This window comes from Mobula birostris, chromosome 6, assembly GCF_030028105.1.
Source record: "Mobula birostris isolate sMobBir1 chromosome 6, sMobBir1.hap1, whole genome shotgun sequence".
Taxonomy (NCBI): Eukaryota; Metazoa; Chordata; class Chondrichthyes; order Myliobatiformes; family Myliobatidae; genus Mobula; species Mobula birostris.
The window spans coordinates 17,330,652-17,354,999 of record NC_092375.1 but is presented as its reverse complement, the minus strand read 5'-3'; the positions used below and the strand labels follow the sequence as shown (position 1 = coordinate 17,354,999).

Sequence of the window (24,348 nt, the reverse complement as noted above, 5' to 3'; positions counted from 1 at the left end):
ATCATGCTTTATTGATCCCGGGGGAAATTGGTTTTCGTTACAGTTGCACCATAAATAATAAATAGTAATATGTAAATTATGCAGGAAATAAGTCCAGGACCAGCCTATTGGCTCAGGGTGTCTGACCCTCCAAGGGAGGAGTTGTAGAGTTTGATGGCCACAGGCAGGAATGACTTCCTGTGACGCTCTGTGTTGCATCTCGGTGGAATGAGTCTCTGGCTGAAAGTACTCCTGTGCCCAACCAGTACATTATGTAGTGGATGGGAGACATTGTCCAAGATGGCATGCAACTTGGACAGCATCCTCTTTTCAGACACCACCGTCAGAGAGTCCAGTTCCATCCCCACAACGTCACTGGCCTTACAAATGAGTTTGTTGATTCTGTTGGTGTCTGCTACCCTCAGCCTGCTGCCCCAGCACACAACAGCCTGACCATAGGCCGAAGCAGCTCCAGAACAAGTCTCTCCAGGGTCTTCATGATATGGGAGGTCTATGCCACCGGTCTGTAGTCATTGAGGCCGCTGGGGCGCGGCATCTTCGGCACAGGGACGAGGCAGGACGTCTTCCACAGCACAGGAACCCTCCAGAGCCTCAGGCTCAGGTTGAATACATGGTGAAGTACTCCATATAGCTGAGGGGCACAGACTTTGAGCACCCTGGTACTGACACCATCCGGTCCTGCAGCCCTGCTTGGGTTGAGACGTTTCAGCTGTCTTCTCACCTGTTCAGCTGTGAAGCCCGCTGTGGTGGTTTCGTGTGGGAAAGGGGTATAGTCATGAGAGCAGGGTGGGGGACTGTGAGGAGGGGTAGGAGGGGAGAGTGGAATATGTGTCGGTTGGGGGCTGACAACAGATGGCTCATGTGGGGGATGGGCAGGGGTCACAATGTCAAATCTGTTAAAGAACAGGTTAAGTTCATTTTCTTGTGGACATACTCAATAAATCTGTAATAGAATAATAACCACAAAGAGAATTAATTGAAAACCCCTTGGGCATTCAATCAGTGTGCAAAAGACAATAAGCTGTGCAAATACAGAAAAAGGGCAAGTAAGTAAGTAAGTAAGTAAATAAATAAATAAATAAGCAAGCAATAAATATTGAGAACATGAGTCCATAGGCTCTGGAAACATTTGGGGGGTAAGTGAAGTTGAATAAAGTTGGTTTGAAAGCCTGATTGTTGAAGGGTAATAACTGCTCCTGAACCTGGTGGTGTGGGTCCTGAGGCTCCTGTACCTCCTTCCTGATGGAAGCAGAGAGAAAGTCCTGGGTGAAGGGGGTCTGGGATATTGGATGCTGCTTTCCTGTGACAACACTTTGTGTAGATGTGCTCGATGCTGGAGAGGGCTTTACCCGTGATGGACTGGGCCGTATCCACTATTTTGCGTAGGATTTTCCGTTCAAGGGCATCGGTGTTTCCGTACCAGACTGTGATGCAGCCAGTCAATAAATATACTCTCCAGTACTCATGTATAGAAGTTTGTCTAAGTGTTAGATGTCATGCTGAATCTTCACAAACTCTGAAGGAAGTAGAGGCAATGCCCTGTTTTCTTCATAATTACATGTAAGGACTGGGCCTAGGATGGTTCTCTGAAATAATAACACCATGGAGTTTAAAGTTGCTGATCAATGTGCCTGTCCAAAGATAGTTTAGGTGCTGTTAAGGTACCCGCCTCAACAGCTTCCTCTAGCAGCTCATTCCGAACACAGGCCAGCCTCTGGGTGAAAAAGTTCCCTCTCAGGCACCTATTAAATCTCTCCCCCCTCTGCTTAAACTTTTAAAGTTCTTGAATCTCCAAACTGGGGGAAAAGAAATTCTGCCCCTCATGATTTGATGTGCCTCTATAAGATCATTCCTTGATGCCTAACACTCCAGTGAAAGAAGACCCAACCTGCTCAACCTCCAGAAGCAAATTCCTTGAGTTCCAGCAACATCATTGTAAATCTTCTCTGCACTCCTTCTGGCTTAATGACATCTTTATGATAAAAGGGATGACTAGAACTGAACATTGTATTCCAAATATGGTGTCACGAATATCTTGTACAACTCCAACGTGACATCCCAATTTCCATACTCAATGAGTTCCACTTAATGAATTCCTATTAATGAGTTTTAATGAGTTCCATTTAATGAGTAAAGGCATTGAGTATGGAAGTTAGGATGTTATGTTCCAAAAGCCTTCCTCACCACCCTGGGAACCGTGTGGAGTTAAACAGAAAAGAAACTTTGTAATCATGCAAGCTAAAACAGAACACGTTTATCCCACCACACTGCTCTTAATTTCCCAATGGGCTGAGTTGTCCGGTGATGATTAGGTTCCTCTAAGTGTGATGAAGGATTGTGCCTCCACCACCCTTTTATGTTGTGAGTTCTAGAACACCCACCATAAGACCATAAGACAAAGGAGCAAAATTAGGTCATTTGGCTTATCGATTCTGCTCCACCATTTCATCCTGGCTGATTTATTACCCTTCTCATTCCTTCTCCCCGCAAACATTCTTGCTGTGACTAATCATGAACCTTACAACTTCCGTCTTAAATATACCCAATGACCTGTCCTCCACAGCTGCCTGTGGCAATGAATTCCACAGATTCACCAATCTCTAGCTAAAGAAATTGCTTCTCATCTCTGTTCTAAATGGTTATCCCTTTATTCTGAGGCAGTGCTCTCTGGTCCTAGATTCAGCCACTGTAAGAAACATCTTCTCCACATCCGCTCTACCTAGGTCGATAGTTTCAATGAGATCCCCTCTCATTCTTCTAAATTCCAGTGAGTACAGGCCCAGAGCCATCAAACACTCCTCATACGATAACACTTTCTTTCCAGGAATTATTCTCATGAAACTCCTCCAATGTCAGGACATCCTTCCTTAGATAAGCGGTCCAAGACTGCTCACAATACTTCAGGTGGGGCCTCACCAATGCCTTATAAAGGCATTCCACTGTTGCTTTTATACCCTAGTCCTCAGGACTCTCTAAACCTAACAACACACACAAAATGCTAGAGGAACTCAGCAGCCCAGGCAGCATCTATGGAAAAGAGTACAGATAACATTTCAGAATGTGATCCTTCATCAGAACTGGAAAAAAAAATGAGGTGTCAGACTAAGAAAGTGGGAGGGAGGGGGGAAGAACCACAAGGTGATAGGTGAAACGGTGGGGGGGGGGGGTGTGCTGGGAAATTGATTAGTGAAATAACAGGGCTGGAGAAGGGGGAATCTGATAGGAGAGTTTGGAAGGCCATGGAAGAAAGAAAAGGGGGAGGATAACCAGAGGGAGGCGATGTGTATGTAAAAATGTAAGGTGAGAGAGGGAAATGGGAATGTGGTATGGTGAAAGAGATAGGTGGGGCATCGCTGGAAATTTGAGAAATCGATGTTCATCCTCTCAGGTTGGAGGCTGCCCAGATGGAATATAAGGTGTTGTTCCTCCAACCTGAGTGTGGCCTCATTGCGACAGTAGAGGAGGCCATAGAGTGACATGATGGAATGGGAAATGGGAAGTGGAATTAAAATGGGTGGCCACCTGGAGATCCTGCTTTTTCTGGTGGATAGAGCATAGGTGCTCAGCGAAGCGGTCTCGCAATCTACGTCGGGTCTCACCGATATACAGGAGGCCACACTGGGAGCACCGGATACAGTAATTGATCCCAACAGACTCACAGGTGAAGGGTAACCTCACCTGGAAGGACTGGGACTCTGAGTGGTAGTGAGGGAGGAGGTATAGGGGCAGGTGTAACACTTGTTCCACGTGCAAGGTTAAGTGCCAGGAGGAAGATCAGTGGGGAGGGACAAATGGACGAGGGAGTCATATAGGGAGCTCTCATCCTGTTAGCTAATACATCTGTGTCCCCAGAAAGAAAAAAAAATATTGGGAATGGACCTGACTCTGTCCTCTGGATACCAACCTTCATCATTTCAAAACTTCAATGACATCACGTCCACCTGTCAACTGAACAACAGCAGCTGCGAGCGCCACACCCCCAGCAAGAATTGCAAAGTGGTAGTGATCACTCATTTCAGATTGGCCTGCACTCAATAGAGTTTAGAAGAATGAAATATGATCTTCCTGAGAATTAAAAGCCTAAATCACTTAATCCTTCTGTGACACCTATCATCTTCTGTGGTGCACCTAGTGAGAATAGCTGGGAGGCATGGATCTCAAGAGCAGGTTTCTTGCTCATAAAATATAGAGTTCAGACTACAGCAGAGGAACAGGCACTTCAGCACATAGAACTCTCCAACTCAGGAACCGACCCTTCAGCTTAGGAAGCTGTGCCAAATTAATCAAACTAATTAAAAATCTACTAAATCAGTTCCTTCTGCCTTCATAACTTCATATCCCTTGATCCTTTCATATTCATGTGCCTATCTAAAAGCTCCTTCAGCTCCTCTGTTGTATTTACTGTAAGTCCACCACCAATCGAAGTTCAAAGTACATTTATTATCAAAGTACGTGTACATTATACAACTTTGAGAATTGTCTCCTTACAGGCAGCTACAAAACAAAGGAACACAAAAGAACCCAAAAAAAGCTGACGTGCAGACAGCAATAAAAAACAAATTGTGCAAACAATAAAACTCCTTTTAATGCAAGGAGCATCATGAACAAGGTGGATGAGATCAGACCGTGGATCAGTACTTGGAGCTGTGATGTTGTGTCCATTACAGAGACTTGGATGGCTCAGGGGCAGGAATAGTTACTTCGAGTGCCAGGCTTCAGATATTTCAGAAAGGACAGGGAGGGAGGTAAAAGAGGTGGGGGCATGGCACTGCTGATCAGAGATAGTGTCACAGCTGCAGAAAAGGAGGAAGTCATGGAGGGATTTTCTACTGAGTTTCTGTGGGTGGAAGTTAGGAACAGGAAGGAGTCAATAACTCTACTGGGTGTTTTTTATAGACCACCCAATAGTAACAGGGACATTGAGGAGCAGATAAGGAGACAGATTCTGGAAAGATGCAATAATAACAGGGTTGTCATGATTCGTGGTTTTAATTTCCCCAATATTGATTGGCATCTCCCTAGAGAAAGTGCTTAGATGGGGTGATGTTTGTTAGGTGTGTTCAGGAAGGTTTCCTGACGCAATATGTCGATAAGCCTACAAGAGGAGAGGCTGTACTTGATCTAGTATTGGGAAATGAACCTGGTCAGGTGTCAGGTCTCTCAGTGGGATAACATTTTGGAGATGGTGATTACAATTCTATCTCCTTTACCATAGCATTGGAGAGGGATAGGAACCGACAAGTCAGGAAAACGTTTAACCCAGGCAACCTGTTCATATTCTATACCTTCACAGTATGGTCTGATCAATTTTGACCCGGTCCAAGGATCCCCTCATAACAAGTGTCTATACCAAATTTTGAACCACAGATCTATTTAGAATGTATAAATAGCCTATCCGACATTAATAAATGGGTGATTAATCCTTAATTAATGTTTCAGAGATCTAAAATTAATTTCAATAGATACGGGTCAAATTTGACCCGGAACAGCCCCAATGTACAAAAATTTGTAGCACCTGTACAAAAGTATAAAATTTTTAAATATTTTCATTTTTGAGCATTTTGGGTCACTTTAGGAAAAGTCATCAAAGTTCGGCTTAAACAATGGCATTTAGGATGGTTTTACTGCTGTTAAATATCAAAACGGGTTAAATTTGACCCGAACAGTATGTAAGGGTTAATTGGAGTAAGGGGAAATATGAAGCTATCAGGCAGGAACTTGGAAGCATTAATTGGGAGCAGATGTTCTCAGGGAAACATATGACAGAAATATGGCAAATGTTCGGGGATACTTGCACGACGTTCTGCATAGGTACATTCCAATGAGACAGAGAAAGGATGGTGGGGTACAGGAACCATGGCATATGAAGGCTGTAGAAAATCTAGTCAAGAAGAAAAGAAGAGCTTACAAAAGGTTCAAAAACTGGGTAATGATAGAGATCTAGAAAATTATAAGGCTAGCAGGAAGGAGCTTAAGAGTGAAATTAGGAGAGCCAGAAGGGGCCGTGAGAGGGCCTTGACGAGCAGGATTAAGGAAAACTCCAAGGCATTCTACATGTTTGTGAAGAGCAAGAGGATAAGACATGAGAGAATAAGACCAATCATGTGTGATAGTGAAAAAGTGTGTATGGAACCAGAGGAGGTAGCGAGGGTACTTAATGAATACTTTGCTTCAGTATTCACTGTGGAAAAGGAGCTTGGCGATTGCAGAGATGACTTACAGTAGACTGAAAAGCTTGAGCATATAGCCATTAAGAAAGAGGATGTGCTGGAGGTTTTGTCTTTAAATCTTTTTATTGAATAAGTATACAAAAAGGTAAGCCATCTAGGCACTAATACACTGTTAGAATATAATAAAATTACAGGAGATATTAATACAAAAAAATGATACAAACAATGTAATTTAAACATAACGTACCAAGGTAACATAATAGTATACTAATTTTTATATATATCTCAATAGAGAAAAGGAAAAAAAAAACCCAAAAAAACCCCACCGTGCAACTAACTAAAAGCAAAGCAAAGCAATGGGCTCACTTGAAACCAAACAGAGTTAAAAAACTTAAAATCATGTCCTCAATCCCGACCTCCATTAAAAACAGTAAAAAAAAACAAGAAGGGTATATATTACATTAAATGAAAATATTGAATAAAAGATCTCCAGGTCTGTTCAAATTTAAATGAGGAGTCATAAAGATTGCTTCTAATTTTCTCCAAATTCAAGCATAATATCGTCTGAGAAAACCAAAAAAAGGTAGTTGGAGCATTAAGCTCTTTCCAATGTTGTAAGATACATCTTTTCGCCATTAAAGTAAGAAATGCAATCATTCTACGGGCTGAAGGAGAAAGATTACTGGAAATTTTAGGTAGTCCAAAGATAGCAGTAATAGGGTGAGGAGAGATATCTATATTCAATACCTTGGAGATAATATTAAAAATGTCTCTCCAAAAAGTTTCCAGAGTAGGACAAGACCAAAACATATGAGTTAAAGAGGCTATCTGCCCCGGACATCTATCACAAAAAGGATTAATATGAGAATAAAAGCGAGCTAATTTATCTTTGGACATATGTGCTCTATGAACAACTTTAAATTGAATTAGGGAATGTTTAGCACAGATAGAGGAAGTATTGACTAATTGAAAAATCTGCCCCCAGTCATCCACGGAAATAATAGATCCCAATTCTTGTTCCCAATCTGACCTAATCTTATCAAATGGAGCTTTCCTAAGTTTCATAATAATATTATAAATAATAGCCGATGCACCTTTCTGACATGGATTAAGGTTAATTATAGTATCTAAAATGTATGTAGGAGGAAGCATTGGAAAGGAAGAAAGTATAGTACTTAGGAAATTTCTAACTTGTAGATATCTAAAAAAATGTATTCTTGATAAATTATATTTATTAGATAATTGTTCAAAAGACATAAGGGAACCATCTAAAAATAAATCCAAAAACCGTGAAATACCCTTAGTCTTCCAAATTTGAAAAGCACGATCCATAAAAGAGGGAGGAAAAAATATGTTACCTAAAATAGGAATCGCTAGCCCAAATTGGTTAAGATCAAAAAATTTTCTGAATTGAAACCAAATACGTAAGGTATATTTAACTATCGGGTTAGACACCTGTTTAAGGCGTTTCAAGTGCTGGAGGTTTTGGAAAGCAACAAGTTGGATAAGTCACCGGGACTGGACAAGATATACCCCAGACTACTGTAAGAGGCGAGGGGGGAGATTTCTGAGCCTCTGGCAATGATTTTTGCATCATCAATGGGGAGGGGAGAAGTTCCGGAGGATTGGAGGGTTGCAGATGTTGTTCCCTTATTCAAGAAAGGGAGTAGAGATAACCTAGGAAATTATAGACCAGTGAGTCTTACTTCAGTGGTTGATAAGTTGATGGAGAAGATCCTGAGAGGCAGGATTTATGAACATTTGGAGAGGCATATTATGATTAGGAATAGTCAGCATGACTTTGGCAGTAGATGTAGTGTATATGGATTTCAGTAAGGCCATTTGATAAGGTACCCCATGCAAGGCTTATTGAGAAAGTAAGGAGGCATGGGATCCAAGGGGACCTTGCTTTGTGGATCCAGAATTGGCTTGCCCATAGAAGTCAAAGAGTGGTTGTAGACAGGTCGTATTCTGCAAGGAAGTCGGTGACCAGTGGTGTTCCTCAGGGATTTATTTTGGGACCCCTTTTCTTTGTGATTTTTATAAATATCCTGGATGAGGAAGTGGGGGGTGGGATAGTAAATTTACTGATGACACAAAGGTTGGGGGTGTTGTGGAGGGCATTTAGAGGTTACAGCAGGACATCTATAGGATGCAAAACTGGGCTGAGAAGTGGCAGATGGAGTTCAACCCAAATAAGTGTGAAGTGATTCATTTTGGTAGGTCAAATATGATGGCAGAATATAGTATTAATGGTAAGATTCTTGGGAGTGTGGAGGATCAGAGGGATCTTGGGGTCTGAGTCCATAGGACACTCAAAGCTGCTGTGTAGGTTGACTGTGTGGTTAAGAAGGCATACAGTGTATTGGCCTTCATCAACCATGGGATTGAGTTCAAGAGCTGAGAAGTAATGTTACAGCTATATAGGACCCTGGTCAGATCCTACTCGGAATACTGTGCTCAGTTCTGGTCACCTCACTACAGAAAGGATGTGGAAACTATAGAAAGGGTGCAGAGGAGTTTTACAAGGATGTTGCCTGGATTGGGGAACATGCCTTATGAGAATAGGTTGAGTGAACTTGACCTTTTCTCCTTGGAGCAATGGAGGATGAGAGATGACCTGATAGGGGTGTATAAGATAATGAGAGGCATTGATCGTGTGGATAATCAGAGGCTTTTTATCAAGGCTGAAATAGCTAGCATGAGAGGCCACCGTTTTGTACTTGGAAGTAGGTACAGAGGAGATGTCAGGGGTAAGTTTTTTTACGCAGAGGGTGGTGAGTGTGTGGAATGGGCTGCTGGTGGTTGTAGTGGAGGCGGATACAATAGGGCCTTTTAAGAGACTCCTGGACAGGTACATGGAGTTTAGGAAAATTGGGGACTATGAGTAACCCTAGGTAATTTCTAAAGTAAGTACATGTTCGGCACAGCTTTGTGGGCCAAAGGGCCTGTATTGTGCTGTAGGTGTTCTATGTTCTATGCTCTAATAAAAGTAAGCAAACATCGTTGATAATGAAAGTGAGTCTAGAGACATGAAGCCCAAAGCAGCCAGAGCAGCCCCACCGCCTCAGTTCAGCACAGCGCTGAGAAAACATTGTGGAGCAGCAAGCAGAGCTGTCCTGATTCTCTCCTCTGCTCCCACACCCTGCCTTTTCAATGTGGCCCCATGTTTATAATCATCCAAACATCGGATTGTTCCTCGCTCTGAGACCCAGGCCTTGGTGCTTCGATATGCTCTGGGCTGGGACCCCCTCGCTGTGTTTTGGCCCAAAACTGACCTTTCCAAATCAGCCTCACACGAGGAAATCTGCAGATGCTGGAAATTCAAGCAACACACATCAAAGTTGCCGGTGAACGCAGCAGGCCAATGCTGCCTGGCCTGCTGCATTCACCAGCAACTTTGATGTGTGTTTCTAAATCAGCCTGGTGCTTAGATTGATCAAACCTCGGGCCTTTCCTCGCTCTCGGTTTTGGTGGACCGACCTCACCTCCACTCCCGTCAGCTCTACCTTGTCTTCTGGCAGCGCATTTGAGGCGCCCACTACTTCCTAAGAACTAATTCATTTGAACTTACCCCTCTCACTTTAAGTGTCTGCCCTCCGGTATTAAACATTTCGATCCTGGGAAAAAGCTACTGGCTCTATTCGTTCTATACCTCTCATAATTTTATCAGGTCTTTTCAGCTCCCCCTCAGCCTCTGGTGTTCCAGAGACAACAACCTAAGATTGCCCAACCTCTTATCATCGGACATATCCTCTAATCCAGTCACTATCCTGATAAAAACATTCAGCAACCTCTTCACAATGAGGGCAGGATGAAGAATGAAGAAAGGCAGAAGGGACGGGAGCAGAAATTACCAGAAGTTAGAAAAAGCTGCTGTCAGGTTGCAGATCACCTGGATGGAATACGAGGTGCTCAAAAGTTCAAAAAGAGTCCAAAAGTAAATTTTATTATCAAAGTAGATATATGTCACCATATACAACCCTGATATTCATTTCCTGTGGGCATACTCAACAAAATTATAGAATAGTAACTATAATAGGATCAATGAAAGACTGCCCAACTCGAGCATTCAATCAGAGTGCAGAAGACAACAAACTGTGCAAATGCAAATATAAATTAATAGCAATAAATAACAAGAACATGCAATGAAAAGCCCTTGAAAGTGAGTCCAATGGTTGTGTGAACATTTCAATGATGGGGCAAGTGAAGTTATAGCCTTTGCTCCTCCAGCTTGAGGGTGGCCTCATCATGGCAGTAGAGGAGGCCATGGACCGACAGGTCAGAATGGGAACGGGAGGTAGAAGTGAGTTGTCACCAGGAGAACCTGCCATTAGTGGCTTTCCCCATCATGACTCCCCTCTTACCCCTGTCTTCCCTCACTTGCCAATCACTTCTCTCTGGTGGCCCTCCTCCTTCCTTTTCACCCTTTGTCCACTGACCTCCCTGTCAGGTTCCTTTTTTCTTCAGCCAGTTGCCTCTTCCACCTATCTCTTCCCAGCTTCTCACATCACCATCCTTCCCCCACCCAGCCACATTCCTCCTCACCTGATTTAACCTATCACCTGCCAGCTTATACTCCTCTCCTCCCTTACCTTCTTATTTTGGCTTCCTCTGGGTGCTCTGGTTTCTTCCCACATTCCAAATGGCGCTCTGTATGTTTTCATATTTTGATGTACATGTGACAAATAAAGCTAATCTTTATCCTTAGGTCTGTAGAAGGCAGCAGACTGTAAGGTATCCAAAGTTCAGAGTTCGAAGTACATTTATTACCAAAGTATGTGCACATTATACAACCTTGAGATTCGTCTCCTTACAGGCAGCCACAAAACAAAGAAACCCTAAAAATCCCATTAAAAACGAATCCTATCATACTCTGTAATATGCAGAGTGAAAAAACAAATCACGCAAACAATAAAAGGAAGCAAATAGCATTCAGAACGGAAGCTCCAGTCCACAGCCTCGGTTCAGCGCAGAGAGGATTAAACATCACTTCCGGCCTTGACACCCTTACATTTTCAATCTGGACCGGAGTTTAAATTGTCCAAGTATTGGGTTGTTCCTCACTCTTGGACCTGGAATCTGTCACCAAGTTTGTTGATGACAAAAACAGATGGTATGGTAAGTTGTGATGAGGATACTTGGACAGATATCAATAGGTTAAGTCAGGGTTCCCCAACCTTCTTTGCAACGAGGACCTGTTTAACATTGACAATATTCTTGCAGACCGGCTGACCGGTGGGAGGGGCGGGTGTTCAAATAGGGTTCAACTCACCTCAACATGTCTTTTACAGTTAGGGTTGCCAACTTTCTCACTCCCAAATAAGGGACAAAATTAGCAGTCAAATCCCGGGACACTTTACCCCAAGAAAGATTACCATGACCATGAAGCCTTGCACGGGCACCTGTGTGCGCATGCGTGACGTGCGCGTGCGCCTCTGTGCCGATCTTTTCTCCTACAAATCGGTTTTGCCTTCATCTTCCTGACTATACCGTACATACATTATTTCTACTTTATATAGGCTGTGTATTTATCATATCATTGCTGCTTTTACTGTATGTTAGTGTTATTTATTTTCGGTTTTATGTATTATTTGGTATGATTTGTTAGGTTATTTTTTGGGTCTGGGAACGCTCAAAAATTTTTCCCATATAAATTAATGGTAATTGCTTCTTCGCTTCACGCCATTTCGGCACGAAAGGTTTCATAGGAACGCTCTACCTTAGTGGGGGAAATACGGGACAAACCAATTTAGCCCAATATACAGGATGTCCTGGCAAATATGGGACAGTTGGCAACCCTATGTTCAAGTTCAACAGTGTGTGACAGGGAATGAGGAAAGGTGCAGCTGACTCAAATCGTTTCCTCACGGCCCGGTAGCACATGCTTTGCGGCCCTGTACCAGTCCGCAGCCCGGTGGTTGGGGACCACTGGGTTAAGTGAATGGGAAAACTGTGAAAATGTAAGTTAATACAGGAAAATCAGAGGCCATGTCCAACATCGGAGGAATCAGAAAGCAGACCCTCATCTGAATGGGAGAGGCTGCAAATGAGTGAGGTGCAGAGGGATCTGGATACCTTAGTTTTAGAAACACAAGAATGATACATATGGGTGCATTAAGTAATTAAGAAAGACAATGGCATATTGACATTTATTGCGGGAAGAATTAGACAGTTTTGTATCTTTATGAAAGAAAAATGACTATGTGGGCGGGAAACATTAGATTTGTCTCAAAGTAGGTTAAACGGTCCTCCAAGTAAACCACAACCATGTTGTAAGGTTTGGATACTTGTGTGCCTCAATAACCTGGACAGCTATGTTGCCTAGAATCAGAGTCTAGTGCTTTGGAGGAATCACCCATGCCAAACAGGTCAAAGGATAGAGGCCAGAGTAAGAATAGTACCCCAGTCCTCCAGGTTCAGACGTTCAGCTCAGGGATAACAACCCTGATTAGTCAAAAAATTGTTACGGAAACAGCAGTGACGAACCTTTCTATATTGAAGGTATAGGCAGACAGAGAAGGGGGATTTTCATTACTACCTATACGCCAGTGATGTAACGGGCAATAGGGAAGTAGAATTAAACGGGCCATACGACATGGGCCAAAAGCCTGAAAGGCCTGTTCAGTGGGCTGCAGTGCAAAGCTGTTTTATAGTCCATATCTTATTTAAGAAATCATATACTGCCACTGAAAGCAATTCAGAGGAGATTCATTCAGTTAATTCTTGGGATGTAAGAACTGTCCTATCACAAAGAGTGAAAAGATATGAGGAACGGGTAATTGGAAGATCCTGCATTATAATTTTGTTTTTCTTTATTACCTGTTGGCAGGCTTAACACACCCACTCATGTGCTACACGTTTGCATACACCAGCTGCCATTAGGGAACATGAGTAAACAAGCCTTGCTTAAAAGTCTATGTGTGTCAGAATTGTTATTCATTTTCTGAAGCAGACACTGTGAGCAGTGAGCCTTTTAATTATATTAAATCAGTTGGTAAAAATAGTTTTTAGAATTATGTGCGTTACAGGCACCTATTACAGAATGATTTTCCAAAACGTCACCTGTTTATTTCCCTCCATAGATGCTGCCTGACTTGCTGAGTTACTCCAGTGTTTTGTGCGTGTTGCTCAAAATTTCTTTCCCCGGGCATGCTGAAGTTTATCTCTCTCTGAAGTATGCAGTATAGAGAGCAGAGGAGGAGCTTGCAAATGATGGGGGTTGATTGCTTCTAAAGAAGTGCTTGGATAATTCTTTCATTATCATCAAGAAACCAATATTAAGGCTAATGCTTCAGAAGGCCAAAGGCGAGCAGGAACTGACTAAAGTTGGAAATTACAGTGCAGAATTAAATTTGATGTACTCCATAGAATCCAACAACCCAAATGTGCCTCCTCCTATCCTACCAGTATTTTAAAATTCTTCTTATGGAATGGCAGTATGATCAGATTCAGATTCAGAACCTGGTGGTGTGGAAACTGAGGGCCCTATATCTTATTCCCAATGGTAGTAGTAAGAAGGGAGCATGGCCTGGATGATGGATGCTGCTTTCTTGTGACATCAGTCCCTGTGAATGTGTTCAAGGGTTTTTCCTTTGATGGACTGGGCTGTATAAACCACAGTCTGTAGATTTTCCGTTCCTGGACATTGATGTTTCCAGAAGCATATTAGAGTTTGGGTTGGGATTTCTGCTTTCTGGTAGACTGTGAGTTTTGTGCCAGGTCTAAAGTTTTGATCTTCTAAAACCCTTTTCCTCAGTTGTCCAAAGGCTGTGTTGGGATATTAAAAGTGATGTAGCATTTCATGATTGATTCTGCCTTGGCTGTGGAATTTGTTGCCACGAGTGGCTGTGGAGGCCAGGTCATTAGATGTAGTTAAAGCAGCGATAGATAGGTTCTTGATTAGCCAGGGCATCAAAGGGTATGGGGAGAAGGCAGGGGAGGGGGATGATTGGAAGAGTTGGATCAGCCCATGACTGAATGGCAGAGCAGTCTCTATGGGCCGAATGGCCTACTTCTGCTCCTATATCTTATGGTCTTATGGCTGAGGGGAGGCTCCCAAGACATGGGAAGTTATCTGTGTTCATTTTCCAGTAGCTCATCTTGAACGTTTATGTCTGGAAAACAATATTGTACCAGTAAGAGCAGGACCTTTGCTTCTGATTGTTATGCCCGTCCTTTCATATGCTTCAATAAACAAGTCAGCTAAGGCTTGGAGCTTAGAACATTCATCAAACATAGAACAGTACAACATAGGAATGTTCTGCTGAACCATCAGAAGAGTAAGTTTAAAAAAACCCTCAAAAACTAATCCCTCATACCTACACAATGTCCATATCCCTCTATCTTCCTCATATTCATGTGTCTATCTAAATGTCTCTTAAAAGCCTCTAACGTATTTGCCTCTACCATCGCACTAGGCAGCGCATTCCAGGCATCCACGATGCTCCGAGTAAAAAACCTACCCCTCACATCCCCTTTGAACCTACCCCCTTTCATCTTCAATGCATGCTCTCTGGTATTAGACATTCCTACCTTGGGAAACAGATACTCTCTGTCTACTCTATCTTTCATAATTTTATAAACCTTCATCAGATCTCCCCTCAGCATCTGCTGTTCCAGGGAAAACAACCCAGGTTTGTCCAGTCCCTCATAATAGCACATGCCCTCTAAACCTAAGCTTGAATTGTGAACGTGCACTGCATACAGTTGTTCGATTACTGAGGTTAGGGTGACCTTGAAGTTGTCATACTTTCCCTCCAATTCTGATGATTTCCCTGTCCTCCCACAGTAAGTTTATAGGAAATTAAGGGAAAGACTGAAAAGGTTAGGATGATATTTCTGACAGAGTAGGAGAGTAAAGAGAGATTTGATGGAGGTATACAAAACTATGAAGGATATAGATAGGTTAATTTCAAGCAGGCTTTTCCCACTGAGGTTGGGTGAGACTAAAAGTGAATGTCAAAGGTGAAGGGTGAAAGGTGATATATTTAGGGGGAACCTGAGGGGGGAACTTCTTCTGTCTATCACAGGATGGTATGAATGTGGAGTGAGCTGCCAGCAGAAGTGATGAAAACATTTAACGGAAGTCTAGATAAGTAGATGGATGGGAGGGCTATGGAGGACTATGGTCAAGCTGTGGGTTGGTGGGACTAGGCAGAATAACAGTTTGGAATGGTGTAGATGTGCCGAAGGGCTTGTTTCTGTGCTGTAGTACTCTATGACTCTTTGAGGTTCAAATAGCTCAATTTAATATCAGAGAATGTATACAGTATACATCCTGAAATTCTTACACTTCAGAGACATCCACAAAACTACAATCCCCAAATAACAAATGACAGACACCCAAAGCCCCCCATCTCCCCTCCCACGCATAAGCATCGACCCTTCCCCTTCCCTCCCCACTTGCACCAATAGAAGCACTGACCCCCCCACCATCCTACCACGCAAGCGATAGCCAAAGCTCCCAAAGAGACCTTGATCTAGAGTTCATCCAAAACTACAGGGTGGTTCAAGAGGAGTATTGAGGCAATAACACAAGGTACCTGGCTTCACTGACAATGCCTCTGTTTCAGACCTGTTGGCTAATATCATGGCTTGGATCATTGTTATGGAGACGACTCAAAATGCAGTCAAACTTCTGTGGGCACCTGAAGGGTCTTCTTCATAGCGATTAATGGAGCTAAAGCCTTCAGTGTAGACAGCAATGGCTATGAATATGGGCTGGTACTGATCCCTGCACATTCTGGGGAATAATTGTGCGTTGAATATCATCTCTTTGGGTGGATGGAATCCACACTGTTCTTCAGTCTCTGAGGATGGGCAAGTGAGAAGGTCTCTGATACACTCAAAATCAGGTGATTTGGTTTTATTTTGTTAGCCAACCTATTGACAATTCCTGAATGTCTCATCGAATCTACTTCTCAGAGAGAACATTTCAATCATGACAATTTGCTACCTAATTATGTTTTTCTCATTAGGCTTCCAGTTCTCTTTAAACCAGGGTTCCCAACCTTTTATATGCCATGGACCCCTACCATTCTGTGGAGTCAAGGGTGTGAATCCCTGCTTCAAAGAGATTAGAGAGATTAGCTTTTATTTGTCACATGTACATCAAAACATCAAAATGTACAGTAAAATTGGAACATCAAAAGATACAGTGAAATGCATCATTTGTGTCAAATCAAGTCAGCTCAGCGGCTTACAAGTGTCCCCATTATTCTGCTGCCAACGTACCATGTCCACAGCTCACTGACTCTTACTTCACATCTGTTTGGAATGTAGGAGAAAACCAGAGCACCCAGAGGAAACTCATGCGGGACTGGGAGAACATATAATCTCAAAGATTTAAGAAGTATTTTATTATTGAAATACATACACAGTATATAACTCTGAGATTCATCTTCCCACAGACACCCGTAAAGCAAAGAACACCATGGAGCATGTTCAAAGAAAACATCAAACACCCAACGCGCTAAAAAAGAGAACAAATGGCACATACATCAGAAAAATGAGCGAAAACCACACAGAATATAAAACATGGAACCAGAAGGTCCTTGAAAGAGTCTAGGAATGTCCAGTTTATTTCAGTTCAGTTCAATTTAGCACCGTGTCTTTCGTTGAATCCACGAGAGCCAGTCCACCCCAATCAAAATCGCACAAAATAGCAATAAAAAAGGAGTAACCAGAAACCAGAAAAACACATATAACGTGAACTGCAGAGTCCAATCCACAAATCACATTGATTAAACCTTGCCCGTGACCCAAGATTCCAACAGCAGTGAGCTAGAGGGGGAGAGAGAGAGAGAGACTGGCCAAATGCAGGCAGATGGCGCAGAACATCCGCTTGCATCCCGCTCTTGTCTTCTTTGAATTTAAATCTTGATCAATGCTTTAAATTCCTTATGGACAGAACAGATTTGAAACTTGATCTTACAGCTGGTGCTGTAAAGCAAGGTGCTTTCTGCCACACTACTCTCTCTTGGTGTACTCTTTAGCAAGGAGTTCATGTCCTCAGATTTCCGAGACATCTGCCTCTACAATATCAAATCCTTTGAAAACCCCTACCAAATTACCTCTTAACATACATCAAGGAGAACATCTTCATCCTCTTGGGGGGTTTCCTTCTGCCTGATGACTTTCATCCTTGGTTCCATTCTGGTAAATATCCCACTAAGGCATTGACATCTCCCTTAAGCTATAATGCTCAGAAGTGGCCACAATATTCAGCCATTACATGGAAGTTTGGGATTACTTTACAATTTAGTTTATAATGTCTCTTCTCAGTCTTCTGTTATGTACCTCAAGGAGATCTTGTGACTTTCTTGTGAGAATGATGTAATGGTCTTTTGGAGGTAACCTGATGTAATTTTCCCGCCGATGTGAGGTCACGTGATGACCTGTTCACCACGGGTATATAAGGGAAGACCTTAGATAACGCAGTTAGTTTTTAGTTTTTGGTTTTCCAGCTAGAACGTGCGTCCGTGTCTCCGTTTCTGTTGCGTATTTAATTTATGACGCAGTTTCATTTTTAAAACGGAGTGTTACGTTCTGTTGCAAGGTACAATAGTGCATGACTGACAATTGTTGCTAGATTTGTTAATGTACCTTTTTCCAGTAGTATTGGAGAGTGAAGACTTTATTGAAGTACAGGATATGAAGGATTAAGAGAAGTTGGGAATGTTCGGCAGTTTAATAAAGAATCAACCTTATTGAGTCTTTGTTGAAGAAGTAGCGACCTGCATCGAGATAACTCCTGCCGAAAGAGAAAGGGCGTTCATGCAGGATTTGCTCTCTAGAAATTAAGGTCAGTTGTTTTAAGCCGTTTTTTTCCTTCATCGTGAATCCTTTGGACAGAACCAGCAGGAAAGTCGCGTCTATGAAGAAATTCTTCTCCAGAGAAGTCTCTCCCAGTTGAATATATAAATCTGTTGGACTTTCGAATTTACTATTTTAAGAACTGTGTTTGACTTTACCGCTTTAAGAACTGTTTTCAAATTTATCGCTTTAAGAATCAGTACCCAGTGACGATTCGTTGAACGGCCGCATAGCAGTTAACTTCTGGTTAAGGTTTTTCTTTGTTTTTTATTGTTCATCCGTGTTTAATAAATAGGTTAGTCCTGACGAAGGGTCTCGGCCTGAAATGTCGACTGCACCTCTTCCTACAGGTGCTGCCTGGCCTGCTGCGCTCACCAGCAACTTTGATGTGTGTTGTGTGTTTAATAAATGTTTGGTTGTTCTTATATATCCTGTCTCGATTGATATTCATTGTTGCCGGTTACCTAACACTTCTTACTGAAATACTTAATAAAACCACTCTGCTCTGACAATGATTAATTTTTATGATTTATTTTACGGCTTGATTCCATTGAGGTTACACTCTTGGTTAGCTTACCATGAAGTACTTTTTTTTTGAGTGCCTGGATGAACTTTCCCCTTAACCATTTTCATCAGAGTCTATAGTGGTTATCTTTTTAAGCTTTCTCTAGAAATCATCCTCTTGATACTTTATACTTGACACTCAGAATTGAAGGATGTGATCAGACACATTAAAGTGATCAATGACCAAGTGTTTCACATCAACATTGATAACTAAGTGAGCTCTTGGGTACATTAAGGGTTACATCTGGAGCATTTATTGGGGCTTCTATTACCCAATACTCAGTTGAAGTCTCTGGTTGTAGTGGATTTGGCTGCATGGTTTTGGCAAGGAGGATCAAACAAGCGTCGTTACTCGATCCTCTAAATGTTCTTGGGATTGGGCCTTTTGGTAATAAACTTCAAAAGGGCTATTTGTGAGCTGGGAAGCATTAAGACAATTTAACTATCCAGAATAATTGCCGAGCCAGTCATGGGCAGCTCAGTTGGTCTGTTGTTCACTCTCACACACTTGGCGCAAATCAAACTGTTTTAATCTGATTTTACTTGAAAATGTTTTTGAGAGCTTACTGCACTCCAACCATGTGAGATAGGTGCAGAATTAGTCCATTTGGCCCATTGAATCTGTGCCGTAATCCCATCATGGCTGATTTGTTATCCTTTTAACCCCATTCTTCTGCCTTCTCCCCATACCTTTTGACACCCTTACTAATCAAGAACCTATCCACCTCTGCTTTAAGTACATCCAACGACTTGGCCTCCACAGCTGTCTGTGGCAATGAATTCCACACATTCATTGCTAATGAATGAAGAAGAAGAGAAGATGGCGGCACGACACAGCTCACAGTGGCCACTCCGGAATGAATATCTGTTATCTGTCAAGTAGGATGCCGTGCACAATCCTGATTTGATGGAGACAGATGTGAGAAGCGCGGAGGAACATCTGGTGAAACTTCTGGAATGCCTGCTTCGCTGCCACTGCTACTGTGCGATCCAGAATCTCCGGAGGGGAAGGCCCCGAATCCTCCGCTTTGCCTGTTGCTTGGTGGTCGGGGCTGGGGTCAAAGCACCCAGCAGTGATGGTGCTCAATGCTTGGTGTCAGAGGGCTGGTCGGAGGCTCGAAGTTTTCGGACGGACTCAGAATGGGACTGTGGTCGGGTGCTTCCAGGGTGCTGCATCGGCAAGCTTGCGGCGCTGGAGGTTCATGGCAGGGAGAGCTTTTCTTCCTTCTACCGTCTGCGTGAAATGATGGGGCTATTGGGATCTTGAGACTTTTTCTAACTGTGCCCATGGTCTACTCTTCATCAAATTACGGTATTGCTTTGCACTGTTGTAACTATATGTTATAATTATGTGGTTTTTGTCAGTTTTAGTCTTGGTCTGTCTTGTGTTTCTGTGATATCATACTGGAGGAATATTGTATCATTTCTTAATGTATGCATTACTAAATGACAATAAATGAGGGCTGAGGGTCCTCATAATCTAATAAACAACTGACATGCAAATGACCCAAGGCAACTGTATTTGTCAATAAAGGCTAAGGCAGCTTTATTATAGATGCAATAAACCACAAAGTGTTCAGAAGAAGATAGAATTTTCCTCTTACCGCAAAAAACTGGGTGCATAGGAGCATTTTCATGACAACACAAGGACCACCCATCGTTGTGTATGGGGTGTGGCTCATCGGGAATGACAGTGGATATAAGAAGAAGCTGAGATGCTTCCTACAGAGAACAAATGGACCACCTAGAAGTTCCTAAAGCACAACCATGTCATCGTTGACTGGCCTGGAGACGGCTCTGTGCCATAAGACCTGAGACTTGCAACTCTGTCAAGAGGCAGACCATGCAACATCCCCTTGCTGAATTACTGAGGGCACAGATTGAGATCTTACTGAGGCCAGAGCTATGCATTTTAATGAAACATGTCATTAGGTGGACTGTCGTGAACGGACATCAGAAAAAGAACTTCAGACCATTTGAAGAGTCATTGTCAAAGGTCATAGAACACTACAGCACAGAAGGAGATACTCACTTATATCTGTGAGCTTTGCAGGAATTTTGGCGTTTGAACAGCGGCCAACCAAAGATCATGATTCGTTAGTAAGTGCAACTTAAAATAAGGCAGGGGCAAGCAGAGTGGCCTTTGTTTGAGTGGACAGTATTAGAGTGCGAATTTTGAGCCTTTAGCTCTTCAAGGCTTCAGTGGGAGAGGCTAGAGTGGGAGAAGGCAAAAAGTTGTAAGTAGTTTTTCTTTTCAGTTTACTTATTGCTTCCTTCTTTAGTTAGAGTAGAGCAATAGCATTGCCAGGCAAGATAGTTTAATGCACTTCTTGTGGGATGTGGGAAGGCAGGGAAATCCAAATGTTGCTTCCAACAGATTGTGTTAAGGAGTTGGAGCTGGAACCAAATAAACAGTAGATCATTCGGGAGGCTGAGGGGTTGATAGAACATACAGGGAGGCAGTTACATACAAGATGAAGTTCACTGGAAAATTGGATCAGCCATGATGAAATGGCAGAGCAGACTCTATGGGGTAAATGATGCAATTCTGCTTCTATATATTATAGTCTTATGGATCAGCAGATTTATGGAGGATGCAAAGATTGGGAGTGCAGTTGCAGCAAAGAAGACTATCAAAGCTTGCAGCAACATCTGGACCAGCTGGAAAAATGGGCTGAAAAAATGGCAGCTGGAACTTAATGCAAACATGTGTGAGGTTGGGATTACCAACCAGGGTAGGTCCTACACAGAGAGCGGTAGGGCACTGAGGAGTGTGGTGGAACAAAGGGATCTGGGAATACAGGTCCATAATTAATTGTAAGTGGTGTCACACGTTAATAGGATTGTAAAGAATGCTTTTGCCACATTAGCTTTCATAGATCGAAGTATTAAGTACAGGAGATGGGATGTTATGTCGAAGTTGTATAAGATGCTGATGAGGCCTAATTTGGAGCATTGTGTGCAGTGTTGGTCACCTACCTACAAAAGGAGTATAGAGAAAACTTACAACGATGTTGCCAAGTCTGGAGGGCATGATTTATAAAGAAAGATCGAATTGGTTAGAACTTTATTCCCCAGAACGCAAAAGATTGAAGGGAGATTTGATAAAGGTACAGTGTACAAAGTTATGAAGGGTATAGGTAGGATTAATGCAAGCAGGCTTTTTCCACTGAGGTTCAGTGAAACTACGACGAGGGGTCATGAGTTAAGCGCGAAAGGTGAAATGTTTAAAGCCAGCATGAGGGGAACTTCCGCACTCAGAGGGTCATGAGAGTATGAAACAAACTGCCAGTGCAAGTGGTGGATGCAATTTTGATTGCAGCGTTAAAGAGAAGTTTGGATAAGTACATAGATAGGAGGGGTGTCGAGGACTATGGTTCAGGTGCAGATCGATGGGACTAGGCAGCTTAAGTGGTTCAGCACAGACTAGATGGGTCAAAGGGCCTGTTTCTGTGCTGTAGTTTTCTGTGACTCTATGACAAAGAAAGCATGACAATGCATCTACTTTCTTAGGTGTCTGCAGAGATTAGGCATGACATCGAAAACTTTAACAAACTTCTATAGATGCGTAGTGAAAAGTGTATTGACTGGCTTCATCTTTTTTAGATTATGAGGACACTCAGTTCACGTTTTATTGTCATTTAGAAATGCATGTATTAAAAAATGATAAAGTGTTCCTCCGGTATGATATCACAGAAACACAAGACACAAGACCAAGACTAAAACTGACAAAAACCACATAATTATAACATAAAGCAATATTGTAATTTGATAAAAGCAGACCATGGGCACGGTAAAAAAAAAGTCTCAAAGTCCTGAAAGCCCCAACATCTCACACAGACGGTAGAAGGGAGAAACTTTCCCTGCCATGAACTTCCAGCGCCTCAAACTTACCGATGCAGCATCCTGGAAGCACTCGACCACAGTCCGACTCTGAGTCCGTCCGAAAACTTCAAGCCTCCGACCAGCCCTCCGACACCGAGCACCGAGCACTATCTCTGCCGAGCGCTTCGACCCCGGGTGACCGCCAAGCAACGGGCAAAGCCGAGGATTCGGGGCCTTCCCCTCCGGAGATTCTGGATCACACAGTAGCGGCGGCAGCGAAACGGGCATTTCAGAAGTTTCACCAGATGTTCCTCCAAGCTCTCACGTCCCTCTCCATCAAATCAGAATTGTGCACAGCTTCCTACTTGACAAACAGATATTCATCACTGGAGAGGCCACGCGCGCTGCGTCGCGCTGCCATCTTCTCCTCCCGCCTCATGGTATGGGAACACCAATATGAGTGTGAAGTCCTACAAGAGGTAGTGTATTTGGTGCATTATGTTATGGATACAGCCCTCCCAACTACTGAGCACATCTACGTGAGACACTTGTGTAGGAAAGCAGCATCCATCATCAAAGATCATCACCACCCAGGCCATGCTCTTTTCTCACTACTGCCATCAGGTAGAAGGTACTTGTACAAGAGCCTTAGAACTCACACCACCAGGTTTAAGAACAATTACTACCCCTCAACCATCAGGCTTTGAACAAAATAGGATCACTACACTCATCCATTGTGATCGTCCCACAACAAATAATCTCGCTTTAAGAACGCTTTATTTTTGTTATTCCATGTTCCCAACATTTATTTACTTATATTTGCATTTGCACAGTTTGTTGTCTTCTGTGGGCTACTTGATCTTTCACTGATCCTGTTTACAGTTACTATTTTGTAGATTTGCTGAGTATGCCCGCAGGAAAAAGAATCTCAGGGTTGTACGTGGTGACAGAAATGTACTCCAATAATAAAATTTACTTTGTACTTTGACTCTTTGACTTAATGACTATGACTCCAGAAATAGACCCTTGAGCCCACCTAGTCCACGTTTCCTCATTTATTCTGCCTAGATCCATTGACCTGAACTCCATAACCTTCCCTACACTTCTACCATCCGTGTGCTTTTCCAAATTTCTCTTAAATCTTGAAATCAAACCAGCATCTACCACTTTTGCAGGCAGCTCTGAGTGAAGTTCCCCTCAAACATTTCACCTTTCATCCTTAACCCCTGACCTCTAGTTCTAGTCCCACCCAGCCCCAGTGGGAAAAGTCTGCTTGTGTTTACTCTGTCTATGCTGCTAATCATTTTATGTACCTCTATCAAATCTCTCCTCAATCTCCAGCGTTCCAGGAAAAATAAAGGATAAATTATAAGTTTCTCAGCAGGCTGCACTTCAGCCTGATATGGAAGCACCAATGCTTTTGAATGAAAAATCCTGCAGGGAGTAGTGGATACAGCCCAGTTCATGGTGGGTTAAGCCTTCCCCACCATTGAGCACATCTACGTGAAACAGTTGCAGGAAAGCAGCATCCATCGTCAGGGACCCCCACCATCCACAGCATGCTCTCTCATTACTGCTGCCATGAGGAAGAAGGTACAGGAACCTCAGCACTCACATTACCAGGTTTAGGGACAAATATTACCCCTCTGCCATCAGGCTCTTGAACACAGATGTGATAACTTGCCCCATCATTGAAGTGCTCCCACAATCTATGGACTCACTACAAGGACTCTTCACCTCATGTTCTCTAAATTTATTGCTTACTTATTTATTATTCTTTCTTTCTTTTTGTAGCTGAACAGTTTATTATCTTTTGCACACTGGTTGAATTACATGTTAATATTTTTTAGTTTAGAGCTACAGCGTGAATCACTTCTGGACTAGTGAGCCACACTACCCGGCAACCTGCATATTTAATTTCCGACTTCTGCTCCTTTGTCTTATGGTCTTATATTCACTAGAATGATTCCGG

At 42.7% G+C, this 24,348-nt stretch overlaps 1 long non-coding RNA gene across 1 annotated transcript in view; it reads left to right on the top strand.

Annotated features, from left to right (window-relative positions):
• Window positions 1-24,348, top strand: part of LOC140198818 (uncharacterized) — a 109,184-nt gene that overhangs the window by 42,759 nt on the left and 42,077 nt on the right. The window lies entirely within an intron of this gene.